Genomic DNA, 20759 nt, shown 5'->3' on the forward strand with positions numbered 1-20759 from the left:
ATACGAATCCTACCCAAGTGTCCCAAACGATATGTATATGTATGTGTAGGTAAGCAAGTATGCATGAGTACATGTCTATGTATGTATATTATGTATGAACCAGTTCTATGGTTCTTCAGTCCATCTCCAGCCTGTATGTGAGCTCAGCTCGTTCAGTCTGTTGTTTACAAAGGTGTCCCTTTGAAGGTTGCAATGTGTGTGTATTGGCTAATCCAAAAGTTTAATATCTTGGAAGATATTACAAATATTGTTTAGATATTTCATGTGAGTAATAAGCTCATCATGCCGAGCATTTTGATGTATAATATGTGTATGTAGCCTGCCTTGCGCTGAGTTGTTGACGGACGGACGGGGGGGGGGGGGGCAGCTGCACCGGTTGCACCGTCGATATTTAGGCCATTGATTAATAATATATTGACCATTAAATAAATGCCTTAAATAAATGCCGAATCTGTATCCCTCATAAAGAATATCGTCAGACAATGCCAAGGGATCGGTTCTGTCCCGAAAAACCCTCTGTCTCCGGAGAGACGCCTGTACGATAAGTGCGCAGAGGTCCATGGGAACACCCACAAATGGTGACGAAATTATCGGAGGAGGGGCTATGAAGCTGCGCACGCCGATATAAGTAGCCGATCTCCGGGTAGACTCGCTGAAAAGCTGCTCCCGACCAGGTTTGGTTGCGAGCGTAAGTCACCATGGTGATACAGCGACGCTTAAAGAGATCGACTTTCATGGTACAGCTAACCCAGGCTTTCAGCTCAACATACCTCGCTAACCCTCTAATCGAGCTTCGTAGTACAGGCCCCTGGATTGGGCTTCGCGGGTTTGTTTACCGGCGTTGCTATTGTTACCGGTCTTGCGTGTTCCAATGGTTTATTAGGTATCTAATAAATCGCTGTCTAATCAATACTTCATTCACTGCCTCTTCCGTGGTCATTACAATATTATGAATAGACTGCTACATACCAGATACATTTTCAGTCGCACCGGTGCGCCCAAATAAAATATTTGCTCGCACTACCCCGAATTGTAGGCGCATGTGCGCCCAAATTAGGCGCACTCTGGAGCCCTGATGTAGTGTAATATTGAGGGAGTAAATGTACTATACATTTGTCCTTGTTTCAATGTTTTGATTGGGACAGCCACTCACACACACATGGGATTTCAAATCAACTTTGACTTTAATTATCTTCAACACAATGTGTAACATTGCTTAGAAGTAACATTGCTTTTATAGTTCCTATCATGCAGAAGGCAGGACAACAGTACTAATGATGATGATGATGGGGATGGTGATGGTGATGATGATGATGATGACGATGATGAAGAATGGTTCAGCAGCTCATCATGTCTTGTTCTCCCTCAGATGTCAGTGAACTCACACTGGACCCCAACACGGCCCACAGACGACTCTCTCAGTCTAAGGACAACAGGAAGGTGACTGTGGTTGGAGTGGACCAGTCGTATCCGGATCACCCAGAGAGATTTGACTTCTGGCCCCAGGTGTTGGGTAGAGAGGCTCTGACTGGCCGCTGTTACTGGGAGGTAGAGAGGAAAGGACGTGTTGATATAGGAGTGACATACAGAGGAATCACAAGGAGAGGAGACATTGATGGCGGCTGGCTTGGACAGGACAAGAAGTCCTGGAGTCTTGTTTGTACTGATGGTCATTACTCTGCCCGGTACAATGGTATAGAGACAGCCCTCCCTCTCCCCCCCGCTGGCTCCACCAGAGTAGGAGTGTATCTGGACCGGCCTGCTGGCTCTCTGTCCTTCTACAGAGTGTCCCCAGGTGGAGGAGGGTCCTCAGACACACTGACACACCTCCACACCTTCTGGTCCACCTTCACCCAGGAGGAACTCCTCCCTGGGTTTGGGGTATGGGGGGCTCAGCGGGGTGCCTCAGCGTTTCTGTGTTGGGTTTAGGGTGGGGGTCCCTGTGTCGGTTGTAGAAAAAAAAAACATGCCGACACAGACACACACACACATACACATACACACACACTGCTTTTGTGTTAGAGGATGAGTGGCTTTTGATGAAGGGGCTTTGAAGGCCTGAGAGGACTGATGACTCAACTGTCAACTGCCACTGTCTCTGCTAGTTATAGTATCTCTCTCTCTCTCTCTCTCTCTCTCTCTCTCTCTCTCTCTCTCTCTCTCTCTCTCTCTCTCTCTCTCTCTCTCTCCCCCCCTCTCTCTCTGTGTGTCTCTCCCTCTCATTTTTTCTTTCCCTTTCTTTTTAAGATCTTCCACAGTTAGATAAGCACCTTCATTATTTGAAATGTATATAAAATACCTATTGATGGTAAATGTTTGTATATTTTCAGAAGGAATCTGATAACTTTAATTTTGTTCATAATCCTAAACTCTACTAAAGCAGATTTGATATCTGTTCATAATAACCAAGAGGTTTATGGGATAATGTTGCATGTTGTAAATTACCTTAAGCTGAATCTTGATTTCTTTGTGTTCTGTTGGGAACCAAAATGGGACAGAATATGTAAAGCAGTGATGGGAATAACGGCGTTATAAATAACGGCGTTACTAACGGCGTTACTTTTTTCCATAACGAATAAACAAATTATTCTCCCCATCATTATGACGCCGTTACCCTTACTTCCAAAAAATGTGGCGCGTTACTATAATCAAAGCAGTTTTTTCATCGGACTAGATCTCGCTCTTAACGCTCTTTATCTCTTTACTGTTCTTCCTTGGTTAGTGGGTGTGTACGAGACAATCGCATTAATGATAACGATTGGTTGAGGTAGAGTAACATGTCACGGTAAGCCAATCAGAGGTGGAGTTGGGCGGGTGTTAAAACACATTCGAAAGCACACATATTCCGACACAACGAAACAAGTGAGTCAACGTGAAACAGGAATGGCTAGCCCAAATAATCCTAAAACAGCCTTCTTTAAATGGAAGTATGGACATTACATTTTCCTCCAAGAATTAAAGGAACGAGGGTAACGTGAAATGCACATTATGCAACGTCGGTGTCAAGTAATTCAAACATCGTTCAACGTTGCATGCTTCCGTGCATTCCATGCTTCAGTGCATGAACATGCACGTACACATGTACATTAAGTTCCGTTAAAGGGGGGTGGGGGTGGACGTGGGGTCCAAATTATTTGACAAATTTTGATCATTTAAAAAAATGTACTTGAAAGTAACGCAATAGTTATTTTCCACAGTAACAAGTTACTTTTATAATTTGCAACGGAGTAACTACTTTAGTTACTTTTTGGGAGAAGTAACTAGTATCTGTAACTAATTACTTTTTTAAAGTAACTTGCCCAACACTGATGTTCAGTTATAAAAGATATATACACACCTGATGATGATTTGTAATTACTGCTGCTTTTATTGTTTTAGTCCTTTTGTTTATTGTGCACATGTAAGGCACTATTTTTCAGTTGTTTTTGTTAATGAGGCATAATTGTATTAAACAACTCAGTGGATCCAACTGAATGTTCTTGTGTGTTCAGCCGATGATCATTCTCGTTTTATAAATAAATAATGCTTACGTAAGTGCCCTAAGAATAATAATATATTGATCTGAAATTATAAATAAAACAAATGTTTTTCCGATATTATTCTCGGACCTCCTCCCTGGGTTTTGGTTGGGGAGGGGAAGGTGCCCCAGTGTCTCTGTTTCGGTTGTAAAAAGAAACCACAGACAGACGGCCGGACATTCACTCCCTGTCTCTCTTTCTCTCTTTCCGTCTATCTCTACCCCGGTATCTCTCTCTCTCTCTTTCTCTCTATAGGTAACAACGCAAATATTTATTTGATACTGTAATACAGTAATATGTTCAGCTGAACTTACTGCATGAAAAGCTTTTCGTAGGCCAACAAAAAATAAAACAGATCTACATGTAAATCAGTCTGTATCCCACCTCTGATCCTGATCAGGCCTGAGCAGCTCATCCACAACACAGCAGAGCTCACCTGAGGCCTCTCTTATGCTCTCAAACATGATTGAAGTGTTTTGCCAGTTGAGTTTGAACAGGTGAGAAGTGAGTGAGGCCAATCCGTAGGGTTTTGCAAAAATATGATTTAGAATATGCGTGAAAACAATGGATTGGTGCGTAGAGTTTAGCAGTCTGGATTCTTGTAGTTGATACATGAGCCTCAAGTTTTCAGAATTGTGTGCATAGTTCAATTTTTTGTGTGTATACAATCGAGAAAAATGAAAAATGCCCCTGAGCAAGACACTTAACCCTGACTGCTCCTGACGAGCTGGCTGTCACCTTGCGTGGTTGACTCTGCCGTCGGTGTGTCAATGTGTGTATTAACCGATGTAAGTCGCTTTGGATAAAAGCGTCTGCTAAGTGCCCTAATTGTAATTGTGGACTCCCAGCCAAAAGGAGGAGGGTTCAATTCCTTTTGTCCACAGCCTTTGAGCAAGATGCGCCTCACTCATACCTCGTACCTCGCTAATGACATGTGTCTGAAGAAACCAAAGTTGCAGCATTAAAGCTGAATGAATAGAGGTGAAGTAAACAGTGAGTACTACCCTGTTCTCTGTGATGACAGCGTCCTGCTGAAGACTTCTAAAAACCAAACATGAGTCATCTTGCCTTGATGTCATTTTCCCATGTCGTCCTAATATAATAATTATGATAATTTCTGGTTGTGTCATCACTCACCCCCATGCACTCTGAGAAGATGTCCCAGCAGGAGCAGTTATGTACATGATCGATTCTCCTGCTCTCCCAGGAACAGACAGCCATACAAAATGGTGGAGTGGTTAAAGGTCCCATGACATGCCACCAGGTGTGAGTGTGATTAGCCGTTACAAGCCGTTCTCCCCCTTATGACATCACAAGTGGGCGTGTCCACCTACATGTGGGACGGATAGATGAGCAACGTTTGCTGCAGTCCACTGGGTAGGCTGGTAGACTGATCTATCAGCACACATCTAGATGGACACGCCCACTTGGCGTGCAGCGCTAGTGGCGGCGCTAGTCTGAGGTGCTGATGTCTGAAACAGCCCCAGTGACTCTCTTTGTCTCTTATCAGGAACACGTGGCCCGTGGGCGGTCTGGCCGTACGGCAGGACAACCGCCCCCCCCCCACCCACCCCCCCTCTGGCGACACGCCCACTTATGATGTCATAAGGGGCAGATTTTCAAAACGGCTTGTAAGGCTAATCACACTCACACCTGGTGTGCTGTCAAATATCCTTGAGCAAGATACCCACAATGCCTGTTTCAATGACCTGTTTCTGAGTCACTCCGCCGTCACTCGTCAGATAGTAGGAGTCATAGAAAGTCATGCAAACCAAGTCCTGATAATTAAACACAGTTTGCATCATGCGGTGACGACATTTGGAGACAGGAAAAGTCGTCAGAAAGATGTTGCCAGACAAATGGAAAGACCAAATGGTTAAACACATTCCTACCACTTTTTTTCAATGGAAGTCAGCAGGAATGAATGAAGCACTTTTGCAAGAATGTAGCGATGTGTAGGGTCATTTGTCATCAACATCAAGACTCTCTGCTGATTGGTTGGCTGGCACGTCTTCCTGAAACAGCCCAAATCCTTCCTGGTCCCTAGTCCCCCCCCCCCCCCCCTGTGTTTCAGGGTTCCTGGGGTGTTCCCTGAGTCTCCCCGCTGGCTGCTGCTGGCCGGCCGGTTCCACTGAGCTCTTTCAGCGGGAGGAGAGGCTCCAGAGGGAACCGGGACGATGAGAGCCTCACAGGTAGGTCTTCATCAGGGAGGAGGAGGAGGAGGAGGAGGAGGAGGAGGAGGAGGAGGAGGAGGAGGAGAGGGAGGAGGAGGAGGAGAGGAGCGGAGGAGGAGGAGGAGGAAGAGGAGGAGGAGAGAGGAGGAGGAGGAGGAGGAGGAGGAGGAGGAGGAGGAGGAGAGATGGAGGAGGAGGAGGAGGAGGAGGGGGAGGAGGAGGGGGAGATATGGAGGAGGAGGAGGAGGAGGAGAGGAGGGGAGGAGGAGGAGGAGGAGGAGGAGGAGGAGGGGGAGGAGGAGGTGGAGAGATGGAGGAGGAGGAGGAGGAGGAGGAGGAGGAGGAGGAGGAGGAGGAGGAGAGGAGAGGAGGAGGAGAGGAGAGGAGGAGGAGGAGGAGAGATGGAGGAGGAGGAGGAGGAGGAGGAGGAGGAGGGGGAGAGGGTTCTGTGGGTTCTATGAGTAGGAGAAGCAGGTGACTGCTCAGTCTGCTGACCGTTGGCCGTTGTGATGTTCCTGAGAGCTGGACCTGGAGCCCAGAGGCTGCAGCCGGCCACACCTGTCCTACCATGAGCTCTTCCACAGCAGGAACATCTGGAAGGACATCTGCATCCTGCGTCCTCATGCACAGTCCTACAGGGTTAGGGTTACCTTATGGAAAGGAGAGAAAGCGCTCTCTCTCTCTCTCTCTCTCTCTCTCTCTCTCTCTCTCTCTCTCTCTCTCTCTCTCTCTCTCTCTCTCTCTCTCTCTGACACTGCTGGGGGGGGGGGGGGGGGGGGGGGTGGTCCCAGAGACCTCACCTCCAGGGGAGTGGACCCCAGAGACCTCACCTCCAGGGGGGTGGTCCCCAGAGACCTCACCTCCAGGGGAGTGGACCCCAGAGACCTCACCAATAGGGGAGAGGACCCCAGAGATTATCGCATTGCCCAGCGAGCTTCAGTAAGGGTTTCAATCCGTGCTAACCGTGGATCCCCGTTCCCCCCCTTGTCCGTTCCATTTGGGAACATGTTTAATCAACATGTTTTATTTTGCTTGTTTAATTTAATTTAATTTAATTTAATTAATTAATTAAGGGCACCACTAGAGGGCGCCCCAACATATTTGTCGCCTAGGCAGTCGCCTAGGTCGCCTATTCCAATCGCCGGCCCTGCATCCGTCACTGATGGTGAGCCCTCGCATAACTTCACTACAAATGATTTAGATCAGTTAAACCCCTGTCCTGAAACACGTTGTAGGGTTAGCGGTAGAAGCTTCTCATTAACTCTGATGCCAGTTATATTATCTATGTTTCATGAAGGAAGGAACTTCACAGAGTTCCTAAATAAACATAATTGTAACTCTGTAATGTGTGTGTGCCTATGTTTATGTGTGTATGTGAGGATGTATGTGTATATTTTGTGTATTAACCGATGTAAGTCGCTTTGGATAAAAGCGTCTGCTAAATGCCCTAAACGTAAATGTAAATGTATATTTTTCACCAGATGACTTACTTTTAGTTTTTGTGTATGCATGTGTGGTTAAAAAAGTCAGACTCCACTGTTGTGTGTGTGGTAATGTCCTCCCTCCACACTGATGAAGGGGTGAATGGAGACCTCACTGTTGTATGTGTGGTAATGCCCTCCCTCCACACTGATGAAGGGGTGAATGGAGACTCCACTGTTGTGTGTGTGGTAATGTCCTCCCTCCACACTGACGAAGTGGTGAATGGACTTGGATGATTAAAAATTGAACCAACTGGAAGAATCATCTGAACACAGGAGAACATTGAGTTGATCCACTGAGTTGTTTATTAACATTATGCTTTATGAACGATTACAAATATAAAACAGGTATCTTCAATAACTATACATGTTGACTTGTTGTTCCCAAGAGAACACAAAGATCTTCAGTTTGAAGTCATTCACAAAATTATTATTATTATTATTATTATTAGGGGTCCAAGCCAACAGGTTGGATCCCTATTGTTTTTGTAGCGATTGTTATTTGTATACTTCCCGCCTTAGAAGTGGGACTACAGCCCAAACCGTAAATGGTGCACATGCGCCAATTGCATGACTAGAACCAGGTCCGGCACCGCTACTCAGATAATTATAATTTATGATTATGTTGTTAAATCTGCTTTAAATCACGTTCCATGTCAGGCATGGCAAAATGAAAACTAATGTCAAATTCCTTTATAACGATGTTGAACAATTTTAAAATATTGTAGCAAAACAATGTACCATCGATCAACATTGAAAACACATTTGTACAATCGAAAGTAAATATTTGTACAACCTGCTAAACCCAAAGGAAGATCTCAAAAGTCCTTTCATGGTTTATGCTGAACCTTTCAGAAGCCCACTAAAATGCAAGCACTGAACGGGTTGACCCCTCAGAGCACCAACAGCTGCTGCTCAAAAACCCGGTGCACTACAGGTACGTCCATGGGTCCACAGGTATTCAAACGTCCCCCTAACAGCTGGTCCTCCACAACGTCAGGACTGTGAGGACCCCCAGACCCAAGCGGCCCCCTCTAATCTGACGCTCAGCAGCCCAGCTGAACCCAGAGAGGGCTGAGAGATGAACCACGATAGACACTGATGTTACCCGCTGCTTACCACCGGCACACAGACCTGATGTGGGTTTAGGTCCATGAACGATGAGTGTGTGTGTTTGTGCATATGTCTGTGCATGTGTCTGTGTGTGTGTGTGTGTGTGTGTGTGTGTGTGTGTGTGTGTGTGTGTGTGTGTGTGTGTGTGTGTGTGTGTGTGTGTGTGTGTGTGTGTGTGTGTGTGTGTGTGTGTCTGTGCATGTGTCTGTGTGTGTGTGTTTATAGATTAATGAACGATGTGTGGGTGCGTTTTTGTTTGTGTACATATGTGTGTGTGTCTGGTGTGTATATAATGAATGAACGAATGAATGATCTTTATTGTCAAAGTACAGGTACAGGTCCAGGTAAATCGAAATTTGGGAGAGCTCCCCCCTGGTGCTTAAAGAAAAAGAGAGGACAAGGAACATACATAAACAATATATACAGTCTGATAAAAAATGACAATGTATATCTAGCTAAAACTGATACATCTAATATAAATCGAACGAGCCCTGGGGTAGAAACTAGATAGGCCTATAAGTCTGTTTGTCCGTGCAGCCGTTTCCCTGAGCGCAGCAGCACAAAGTGTTCGTTACCCGGGTGGTGGGTTGGATCCCTGGAGATCTTGGTAGCCTTCTTGAGGCAGCGGGTGTTGTACAGTTCCTCCAGAGAGGGGAGATTTGATCGATTCATGATTGATGTGTCACACAGACCCTGAACCCGGATCATACAGTGGCAATACTGTATGTTTTTCCTTATAAATAACGGATCCATGAAATTAAACTAAAGGAATTGAGCGTAACTCTGGGTGGGTTTGCGTATATTTAAGCACTGGCGAGCCGTCTCGTTGTCACCAGGACCGTGAACGCGCCATTACCTGCTTCCAAGATGCAGGGCGCGCGCGCAAATATACGCAAACACACCCCGAGTTACGCCCAATTCCTTTAGTTTCATTTTATTGATCCGTATCGAAACGGGATGAAATTAGTTGACAATGCTGTCTTGATATCAGGCTAAAGCTTCACCCAACCAATTCGCAACGTTTGATTCGGTGCATCGACAGATTCTTGGTCATTTTAAATCGATTCAGTTGGAAAGCCGAGAGGGATCTTTGGCAGTAAGGAGAACTGTTTTGTCAGTGGACCGATGATCCACACATGAACCAAAGTGAGTAAAGTTATGTCATTGGTATAATTTATTGCCTCATATTCCGGGCAAGCTAATGTGTATTCAGTTTAGATAAAGTTAGAGAAGATGACCGTGCATACACATTACATGTATACTAACTTTAGTACTCTGGGTCCCGGATATATGAACACAGAACGTATATTACAAGATAACCTTAGTGTTCTGGGTTATATTACAATTGAAGTAGATTACAAAATCGTTAGGGTTAGTAGTTGAAGAGGAGGTTTTGGAAATGTCCAGTCAGAGTTCCAAGTTTATAGGCTTTATTGTCCAAAGGTAAGAGCAGGACTGCCTGGAGGTGTGTAGGTATGCGTAGGTAGGCTGATGATGTGTAGGTGTGTGGTTAAGGTAGGATGTATGGCTAAGGTAGGATGTATGGCTAAGGTAGGATGTATGGCTAAGGTAGGATGTATGGTTAAGGTATGTGTGGCTAACGTATCACAGATGTAATTTTTACTGTCAGGAGTAATGTATTGCACTGGAGATTTAGCAAACCAAATCACCTTTTAAGTCCTGATCACCAGCAGGTTAACCTATTGGCGACATTACCTACTACTACACTGCAATACTACAACACGAATACTGTTGCCCGTTTATATAGAATTCCAACATTTATTTTGGCCTAGAGATACCTTTTATCCCTGCATACTTTAAGTGAGCTGAAACATGTCCACAACAAGTGCTTGTCACGAGGGAAAACAAGTGTCCTCTGTCTCTCCCTCCCTCACCAGGCCGGCTCAGCCTGTTACCTGGCCCTTCTCAGCAGGTGAGTCATCAGACACACCCTTTCTTGTTAATTGTTTGAGGCCGAGATTCTCTTAACAACATTAACGCCTAGGGGGTTTCCAGAAAGGATTGGAATGAAGAAGAGAAGGCTTAAACATTTTCCAGTTAACCTTACCAAAGTTAGAAAGTTACAATTCATTCCAGGGTTGTATTCTCTGTTGAGTGTGATATCATACTCTTACCGTGATTTGCAATTGGTCACTCTCTGTCTGATCAGGTTCTTCACAATGTCACTGGTGTATTTGTTATTTTTAATGCATACAAAGATGCTGTGAACCCCCCCCCCCCCCCCCCCCCCTTCTGGGCCACCCCTTCTACATTCGTTTGGACAGCCACTGTTGAATTCCAGAGGGGCAAAGGCAGTAACATCTAACCATAAGTGAACCACTTGTGAAAGGAGGCCTGTGATTGGTGGCTGCCCTCATAGACTAATGAGAGGAGGCCTGTGATTGGTGGCTGCTCTCATAGACTAATGAGAGGAGGCCTGTGATTGGTGGCTGCTCTCATAGACTGATGAGAGGAGGCCTGTGGTTGGTGGCTGCTCTCATGGACTAATGAGAGGAGGCCTGTGATTGGTGGCTGCTCTCATAGGCTAATGAGAGGAGGCCTGTGGTTGGTGGCTGCTCTCATGGACTAATGAGAGGAGGCCTGTGATTGGCGGCTGCTCTCATAGACTAATGAGAGGAGGCCTGTGGTTGGTGTCTGCTCTCATAGACTGACAAGCCCCCCCCCCCCCACAAGTCTTGCTCGCCCTTGCTAGGATGCTACAGGCCATGGATCCCTCGAGGTCACGCAGAACGCCCATAACGTGTCGGTGCAAATCCCCTCTGAAGAGCCCAGGAGCGAAGGCTCGGTCAATGAAGACGACCTTGGTCTCGGCGGGCAGTGTGGTAGAAATTAATGATTATATTCTATGGTAAACTATGATTATTATTAGGCCTGTATATCTAATGGTAGAAAACATGTAAAGCATCTTGGATTTTGATCCAGGGCTGGTCACGAGGCCTGGGAGTCTTGGGTCAGAGCAGGGGTTGGGGCGCAACCCCCCAGGAGCAGGAAGCTACCGACACAATGTATGCTGACTCCACTTCCTGGGTCCTAGACTATCTCGGTGACCATCTGTTCAGAAGAATTTGTGTTTGACTATGTGTGGACACCTAAAAAAACAAGAAACTGCTGAGTACTGTGCGTTTAAGAAGAGGTGTGTTTAAGAAGAGGCTGGAATCTGTTGACGAGCATTGACTCTATAGACCCACTCAGGCTGTTGTCGTTGTTGTTTTTCTGCACGATAAAGTCTTTTGTCAATTCTTGCTCCGGACCCCTCGTTTTCATTTTACTCTCTCTCTCTCTCTTGAATTAGTCTAAGTGTTATATATCTCAGTTAATCCACAACAGCAGCAGCAGCCCTGAGACCAGCCTCTCGATGCCCCCCCCACAGACCAGCCTCTCGATGCCCCCCCCACAGACCAGCCTCTCGATGCCCCCCCCCACAGACCAGCCTCTCGATGCCCCCCCCACAGACCAGCCTCTCGATGCCCCCCCCACAGACCAGCCTCTCGATGCCCCCCCCCACAGACCAGCCTCTCGATGCCCCCCCCACAGACCAGCCTCTCGATGCCCCCCCCACAGACCAGCCTCTCGATGCCCCCCCCACAGACCAGCCTCTCGATGACCCCCCACAGACCAGCCTCTTGATGCCCCCCCCACAGACCAGCCTCTCGATGCCCCCCCACAGACCAGCCTCTCAATGCCCCCTCCACAGACCAGCCTCTCGATGCCCCCCCCACAGACCAGCCTCTCGATGCCCCCCCCCACAGACCAGCCTCTCGATGCCCCCTCCACAGACCAGCCTCTCGATGCCCCCCCCACAGACCAGCCTCTCGATGCCCCCCCCACAGACCAGCCTCTCGATGACCCCCCACAGACCAGCCTCTCAATGCCCCCTCCACAGACCAGCCTCTTGATGCCCCCCCCACAGACCAGCCTCTCGATGCCCCCCCACAGACCAGCCTCTCAATGCCCCCTCCACAGACCAGCCTCTCGATGCCCCCCCCACAGACCAGCCTCTCGATGCCCCCCCCACAGACCAGCCTCTCGATGCCCCCTCCACAGACCAGCCTCTCGATGCCCCCCCCACAGACCAGCCTCTCGATGCCCCCCCCACAGACCAGCCTCTCGATGCCCCCCCCACAGACCAGCCTCTCGATGCCCCCCCCACAGACCAGCCTCTCGATGCATGCTAGAGCTAACGCTACTCGTTGATCCTATCCTTCCTCTACCTCACTTCCAAGTGATTACAATCGACGTAGCCTGGTGACAAGGGGCGGATTGTTGGCTGGTCTGTCCCCCTCCTCAGCACAACGTATCTTCACCCATTAGTGTTGGGGGTATCGCGTTACAAATGAACGCGTTACAGTAACAATATTACTTTTTTGGTAACAAAGTAAAGTAACGCATTACATTTAATATATCGGTAATAGAGCCCGACCGATATAGAATTTTTAAGGCCGATACGATACGAATATTTTCTGATTTACAAAAACGATATGCCGATACATCGGCCGATATATATATATATATATAAAAAAAAAATCCATAAACACGCAACAAAACAAACGCATTTCCCTAACATTGGTTATTTGTAGTTATCCTTTAAATCCTTTTCACTCTCAGCTAACACGTAACAACAGCAAAACTGGTCATGGTAGTCATGAATTAAGTCATGCTTATCGACTTTGGAGAATTGATGGGGATGTTCTTTTAATTGTTATTCAAGCAATGTATATCTCGTGACAGTTGCCAACTTACCATGAACACACTTGCACACATGAACAACACCGATGATCACCGTCGATCTCCGTCATTCACTCTGGCTAACTCTGGCTGAATCAGCGGGTTTGGGCGTTAGAGCGCCCTCTGGTGGACAGACTTTCTTTTTTTTTCTTTTTTTTATATTCATTTATCGGCCATTATAAATGCCGATGCCGAATAGTTTGAAAAATGCTTAATATCGGCCGATAATATCAGCCTGCCGATATATCGGTCGGGCTCTAATCGGTAACTACTCTACTTTACTAGACTATAGTAGGCCTAACGTGTCTCCTGCGTTACCCAAGCCGTGTTTGCCTGCGGGTAAAGTCCTGATGTGTTGTGGTGCGTGCATGCGTGCTGCACGTTGCCATAGCGATCAATTTAACGTGACGTAGCGACTTGTGCGAAGGAGTGTTCAAGTGTTGGAGCACAAAAGCAGGCGACACAGAAAGACAGGCTGGTTGCAGGATTCATTGTAGGAGACATGCTTCCCCTGTCGACTATTGCATCGCCCAGATTTAGAAAAATACTAGATAAAATACCCGCGACTTGAAGCCAACATCCGACAGGAAATCATTTTCCAAGTGTTATACTGACATAGAACCGAAGCTCAAAATAATTTTCGAGTCCTTCCTGGATCATGTGCCCGCCAAAAACAAAAGTTACTTAGGATTCCTAAGTATCTTTTTTTCTCAAATTTTAAAGTAATGCTGTCTATCCAGTGCACCGTCACTCCTAAGTTAGGAATGATGGTGCACTGGATAGACAGCATTACTTTAAAACTTAAGAAGGCTGCTCTTGCCTGCAAGAGGGAGAGAGGAAGACACACTTTTGATGTCATAGCTTGCGAAATAGATCAGGTTCATTCAGCCTTTGGACCACATAAAGTAACAGCATGTGTGACCTCCGGTTAAGTGCACTTCTGTTTTAATTGTATGGGATAAAGTGACCTTTTTATATTTTTCATTGACCACTTCATTTTTGTTCACATGTTTCCCTAAGCCTGTGTTTTGAAACTTGTGTGTTGCTACTGATTGACCTCACCATAGCCTACTTTATCCTGTTGTATGTGGATTTTACAGTGAGGCATTTCTTTGTGCAGACAGGGATGTTGTTCTTTCATATGGTTTATATACTGTATAGATTCATACAATAAACACTAATGATGATAGGGCTATGATGTTTGTCCATGTATCTAAAGTCAATTAAGGAACGGGAAAGTAAAGTAATAAGTAGTGAAGTTACTTTTCAAATGCAGGAACTAGTAAAGTAATCTCATTACAATTTGCAGAAGTAACTAGTAAGTGTTGGGTTAGTTTTTGAGTAACTAACCCAACACTGTTACCTACCAACCCACATACTACCACATGGCCTAAGGCACATGTGATCTGAGCTTCGACTCAAATCTTGTGTATTTGGAGGAGGGTCGTCTATTGCATGTAGGAAATTCTTATGTGCTCAACGGTTGTGGCTTGTGCATGGTCCGTTGCCGAAACATCCTAGACTCTTCTCTCAAACATAGAAGGGGCGTGAGGGGGCTATGATTGTAGGCCGCTTCAATGTTTTTTTACAGATGGACTGAACACTCGGGCTACCCTGACGTCAGGAGATAGCCGCCGAGTGCTGCACTGGGAATGTGGCAGTCACACAGTGCTCACTCAATTACAGATATACAGATGTATTATGTAGATACACTATGGGCCCTATTTTAACGGTCTGAAACGCAAGTGGGAAGCGCAAAGTAGCTTTGTGGGCGGTTCTACGGCGCTATCGCTATTTTACAGGTGGATAATTGACACTTGCGTCGCGGCGCAAGTGTCAAAAGGGTTGGTCTGAAGCAGCCTAGTTACCCGTAGGTGTGGTTTGGGCGTAACGTCCAACAAACCAATGAGAGTGCCAGCTCCCATCCCCTTTAAGAGCCATGAGCGCATTTGAATCGGACGAGTTGATATTTTGACAGCGCGTCTGCAGTCTCCGATGAGACAGATGCACATGAATTTCAAACTGCAAATGGCTCAGTTTATTGCCAAATAATATGGCCTAATTCACACATGGAATAAGGGGTTTTCTTCCACAACTTCAGAAATACTGAGTCCTCAAATACATTTCGGCAAAGAAAACGTATATGATATAACATATGATATGCGGTAACTGTGGTTCTATTTAATGATATATTACGCAATACATTATAAACATTGTTTCTTATCAGTATTGTATGCTATCCTAATATGCATGTGTCCCCGCGGTAATAGACATTGCCATTGATTGTATTATGCGTTACGTGTTTAGTTTGCGTGTGTTTAAACAGAGCACACACGCGCGCCCGCATTCGTTCATTCTTTTTAACACTCACTCGCGGTAAAACAATTTTTCACGATCAAATACTCATCAATCCTAAAAGTTATGGGCATGTAGGCCTACACGATGTCTCTGTCAAGAAAATATGTGTTTGCTGTACAGTGTTTGCAGATGCAGTGATTTAAAAGTACAACTTATTACCGCTGCATCAGCTGTTCTTTCCCAAATAATTTACCAAGAATGTGCGGCTAGGTAGATGGGAGAAGCAAAGTATGCGCGAGGTGCACAAGCAATCCGTATGCATCGCATGCGCATGTATGCATGCTCCCTTAAAATAGCATCTGAACAACGCGCCACTGACTTTAAACCAGGTATTTCCTGGTCAGTAGCGCAATGGTATTCAGAAACGGCAAAATACAGTTTGCGCCAGAAAACGCCTCCTCCTTCCGCCGAACCGCCCCTTGGGGCGCATGATCAATCCCTAATTTACCGGCGAGTGGCGGTGGTGGGAAAAGAACGCTCTGCGCCAGTTGTAAACTAGCAACAACACATGCGCCAGAGACTAAGTCACTTGCGCCGGATGCAAGATAGGGCCCCTAGACTCTTCTCTCAAACATAGAAGGGGCGTGAGGGGGGCTATGATTGTAGGCCGCTTCAATGTTTTTTTACAAATGGACTGAACACCCGGGCTACCCTGACGTCAGGAGATAGCCGCCGATTGCTGCACTGGGAATGTGGACAGTCACACAGTGCTCACTCAAATGCAGATATTACAGATGTATTATGTAGATACACTACGTGTATCTATCAGGGATTAAAAGTAACAACCTCCCGTCGTCCCGGGGACGTAATTAATTGTCATCGGGAGGATTTTTATTCTCTCTCAGGTCGACCTCGGGACAAAGAGAATTTTGCGGGCACTGACTTCAATTTTCTGTTTAAGTTTTCAACACTTTCTGCGATGTTCGCGATCGGTGACAAATACTTATTTAATGGAAAGGGCTTCGTTCAATTGGCTGGTGCGCTCGCGTTTGTGTTGTTCAGTGAGACAGCAGGGGTAAAATCCCCTGTTCGTCAGGCTTTCTTGGTTCACTGGAGAAGGCGGGGCTTCGCACAGAGTCTAAAGAAAAAATTCTCTGCCGGCAGAACGGCCTGGGGGTCTAACACCGTCATTTATCTAAATTTAATTAATCTAAATTGCAATTATTACATGGGTCTTCTCAATGTCATGGAACGCTCCGTTCACCTGCATGGGACCTTCACAACTTCCGGCGGTGAATTATCATTTCATTATTCACCGTTGCTAAGTATAATCATGAGTATAATTGACCGCTGTCAAGGAAAACAACGGATTTTCACCTCTAATGAAGTCTTTGGTATCACTCCGTAACTACCGGTAACTTGTCAACCCCAGCGTTTTCGGTTGTGAAGTGACGTCAACGTCTTTGGCAGAATATTAATCTGCTGATCAACACTACGAATGCTGGTGGTATCAAATAAATTGTAAAAAGACACACCATGTGAAGTTATTGTTTCGTTTTGGCAAGTAGCCGTGTAATAAGCGGGATATGTAGAGAACATCGCCGGTCTTGATCAAAAATAAGCCCCTCAGTGCGAAGCAAGTTCGCCCTGTCGGGGCTTATTTTCCCGATAATTACCGGCGTTCTATACACTATGAATCCCTTACATATCCTGCTGCTTCGGGTTTGCCTTTGTGGGCGCATTGAGAGGATGAGCGGGCGAATCCGCTGTCAGTGCGTGTGCATGATACACAGGTTTATCCAATAAGTGGTAGTGTACCCGCGCACCATTGGCATGTATGCGCGCTTGTCTCTGTGTGCGCTTGTCTCTGTGTGCGTCTGTGAACGAGAGAGACAGGGAGAACGATTTTTACGCGGAGATGTACGAACGGAACGATAGTTATATTTCAAAATCGCTAAAACGTAAAAAAAAAAAAAAGAAGAATCAATTTGTGGCGTTCGGTGTTGATTCTGTGGCGCTCGGTGTTGATTCCGTGGTGCTGCGTCACACATTGTTCTATGTATGGGAGACTGCTCGCTCCCAAATGTTTTTATGAATGAAGACACTCGCATGCAAGAATGAGTTCAAGTCTGAGTGTAGGCTACAAGCGCGATTAACTATTTACAAGTGCAAAAACACAACATATTATTTATTTTGCTGACCACTTGCTTTTTATCCCGACAAAAGCCTCGTAAGGACAGTTCCTCTGCCTCTCTCTCGTAGATCTCACCATCTCTCTTTGTTTATTGCGACTGCATCACCTTCTCTTACATGGTCAGAAGCTCGCAGATTCCTTTCTTTTCAGTGAGAACTGCTCATGATGATATGCTCTGTTGTCTCTTTGGAGACAGCGCAACACCTCGACCCAAGCCCCCCCCCCTTGATCCGCGGGGCCGTCACATTTACATCAGAATGAAACCCAATAAAACGCCAATGTGGGTAGGGTCCGGGAGGGTCAATTGGGGTTCTAGCTCAAGCAGGCAATTTACCTCGCGCAGTGTAAAAGTGTGGACCGTGGCGGGAAAAGGGCGTGCATAAGATGGCATATTAGGCAGTCTCGCGCTGCTGGAGAGGCAAGCAGTGCGAGAGCCTGCTGCTCTGCGATAACAGGCGGAAAACTGTGGTCATGTAGACCACAGTTCTGCAAAGGTGCGAGAGTGTTGCTTGTCATCTGGAAATAAATATACATTTCATCAGCATAATATATTGTGTTTTTATTATATTATCAGTAGGCCTAAGTAACGACTCAAAATGAAAAAAAATGTATGGAAAAGATTCGGGACGATTCGGGATGGTTCAAAATGTTTCCGGGACGTTTCCGGGACGGTGGTGAAAAAAAGTTAATTTTAACCCCTGGTATCTATATAAACCTATCTAGATATTTACAGACCTTTAGTTAGCTCTTGCTAAACCTTGGTCTAGTTAGATATCTAAAACAATCCTCATTCCATGCACTTCTAAAGCCTACTCATGGGCAAGGGTGTGAGTTGGAGTCCCTATGGTACTTAAAGTAGACTTATTATGATTATTATCCCTGAATCAAGGGAACAAATCATTGAGTCCATCACTAGTATTCACAAGAATTAAAGCAACATCAATGAAATGCCAGAGTCTCAGGCTCCCTTCAACAATTTAATGAACATTAAAACTACAATTCATAAGAGAAACAAGTAAAGTTGCATAATGTGAACAAGGTGGCAACAAATTTTGTAAATTGAATATACCAATACGTCACAAAATGTTTCCATTTTCTCCACTACAAATACAAGTATGTAGTCAATGTGTTGAAGGATATATCATAACTCGTATAGCTAAGTTATAAAACATGGAATATTTATTATAATTTTTTATCTTTACCTTTTCTGGGAAATAATTCAAGGTAAAAAGGGAAACATTCATTTTTCCTGATAATGATAATATGAGACCTAGACATAGACAGTGATAGACTGTGTATGAGATCTAGACATAGATAATGATAGCGTGTGTATGAGATCTAGAAAATTATAGTGATATTGTGTGTATGTATATCAGGGAGGAGAAGGATTGGAAGTCTCTGAGAAGCTAAGGTACAGTTTTCTTAATGTCATGTTTTCTTAAGATTATTGGTGATATAATCTAACTGCATTAATATATTCTAAAGTACTTCTAAAATACTCCGATAGTTAACGATTTTGTGTGTGTCTATGAAGATAGAACAGTAATCCTCTTAATTAGTCAATGATTGATTGATGACAGCTCTTGCTCAAGGTCCAGGTCTGTGTCCTGGTTTGATGTCAGGTGTTTCTGACAGCCTGAATACGTTACAAAAGATCTCCTTACTATGTTTGTTTGTCTTCTCAACAGTCATTTCCTGTCTGGTACTCAAATACAATCCACAGAACCAATATGTAGTTGTGTTTGTGTCCAGGCCTCCAGTCTACTATGGATGAGGAGAGAGAGGAGGGGGGTCCTACCTCTAGGACCACTCTGTCTGGGGAAGATGGCCGCCGGAGCAAAGCTAAGAGGTAAGAAGAGGATCTCTCCGTCTGTGACTGTTGACCATCTCAGAGCTCAGCAGTGATATATCATGACTCCATCATTAGTCGGAGTAACAGCTGTGTGTGTGTTGTGTTGAAGCCCAGAGCAGCAGGAGAGAGCAGACTCCCCTGGATCCAGCTGTGTGTCCATGAAGAGTGACCGGTCTATGGATTATCCTCTCAACTTTAACGATGGACGCCCCTCCGGAGAGGAGAGGTAGGAGTTTCTAACGGACGATGAAAACAGACCAGTTAAATGTAATCAGACTCCACCAAGACTGATGCTTACATGTTGTTTACTGTGTGTGTGTGTGTGTGTGTGTGTGTGTGTGTGTGTGTGTGTGTGTGTGTGTGTGTGTGTGTGTGTTCTCTCCCCAGACAATCCCACCAGAGGTCAAAGGTTACCAGGGCTCAGTCTGTACAGCAGTCTATTGAGAAGAGGTGAGGATCTATCAGAGATTATTAAAATACACCATCAATCAAACGTCCATGAATCCAAGTTCTTGTTTTTCTAGGAGAGTCCAGCAGGAGGGAGCAGACTCCCCTGGACCCAGCTGTGTCTCCATGAAGAGTGACCGGTCTATGGATTATCCTCTTAACTTTAAAGATGGACGCCCCTCCAGAGAGGAGAGGTAGGAGTTTCTAACAGACGATGAAAACAGACCAGTTCAATGTTATCAGACTCCACCGAGACTGATGCTTACAAGTTGTTCAATATGTGTTTGTGTGTGTGTGTGTGTGTGTGTGTGTGTGTGTGTGTGTGTGTGTGTGTGTGTGTGTGTGTGTGTGTGTGTGTGTGTGTGTGTGTGTGTGTGTGTGTGTGTGTGTGTGTGTGTTCTCTCCCCAGACAACCCCACCAGAGGTCAAAGGTTTCACGTGCTCAGTCTGTACAGAAGTCTATTGAGAAGAGGTGAGGATTCATCAGAGATTATAAAAATACACCATCTATCAAACGTCCATAAATCCAAGTTCTTGTTTTCTAGAAGAGTCCAGCAGGAGGGAGCAGACTCCCCTGGACCCAGCTGTGTCTCCATGAAGAGTGACCGGTCTATGGATTATCCTCTTAACTTTAAAGATGGACGCACCTCCAGAGAGGAGAGGTAGAAGTTTCTAACAGACGATGAAAACTGATCAGTTAAATGTTATCAGACACCGATAATGATGCTTACAAGTTAGGAAAAATATTCACTCTCTCTCTCTCTCTCTCTCTCTCTCTCTCTCTCTCTCTCTCTCTCTCTCTCTCTCTCTCTCTCTCTCTCTCTCTCTCTCTCTCTCTCTCTCTCTTTTTACTGTGTGTGTGTATGTTGACTGTGTGTGTGCGTGTGTTCTCTCCCCAGAAAACCCCACCAGAGGTCAAAGGTTACCAGTGCTCAG

The 20759-nt window shown here is 45.6% G+C and overlaps 1 long non-coding RNA gene across 1 annotated transcript; it reads left to right on the forward strand.

The window, feature by feature from the left end:
* The first annotated feature begins 9139 nt into the window (after nucleotides 1–9139).
* LOC115546110 (uncharacterized) lies at nucleotides 9140–19319 on the forward strand. The gene is made up of 3 exons (XR_003977194.1): nucleotides 9140–9432; nucleotides 10185–10219; nucleotides 19277–19319. It is a non-coding gene; the product is annotated as an uncharacterized LOC115546110 (long non-coding RNA).
* The last annotated feature ends 1440 nt before the right edge of the window (nucleotides 19320–20759 follow it).

This window comes from Gadus morhua, chromosome 6 (assembly GCF_902167405.1).
Source record: "Gadus morhua chromosome 6, gadMor3.0, whole genome shotgun sequence".
NCBI classification, from domain to species: Eukaryota; Metazoa; Chordata; class Actinopteri; order Gadiformes; family Gadidae; genus Gadus; species Gadus morhua.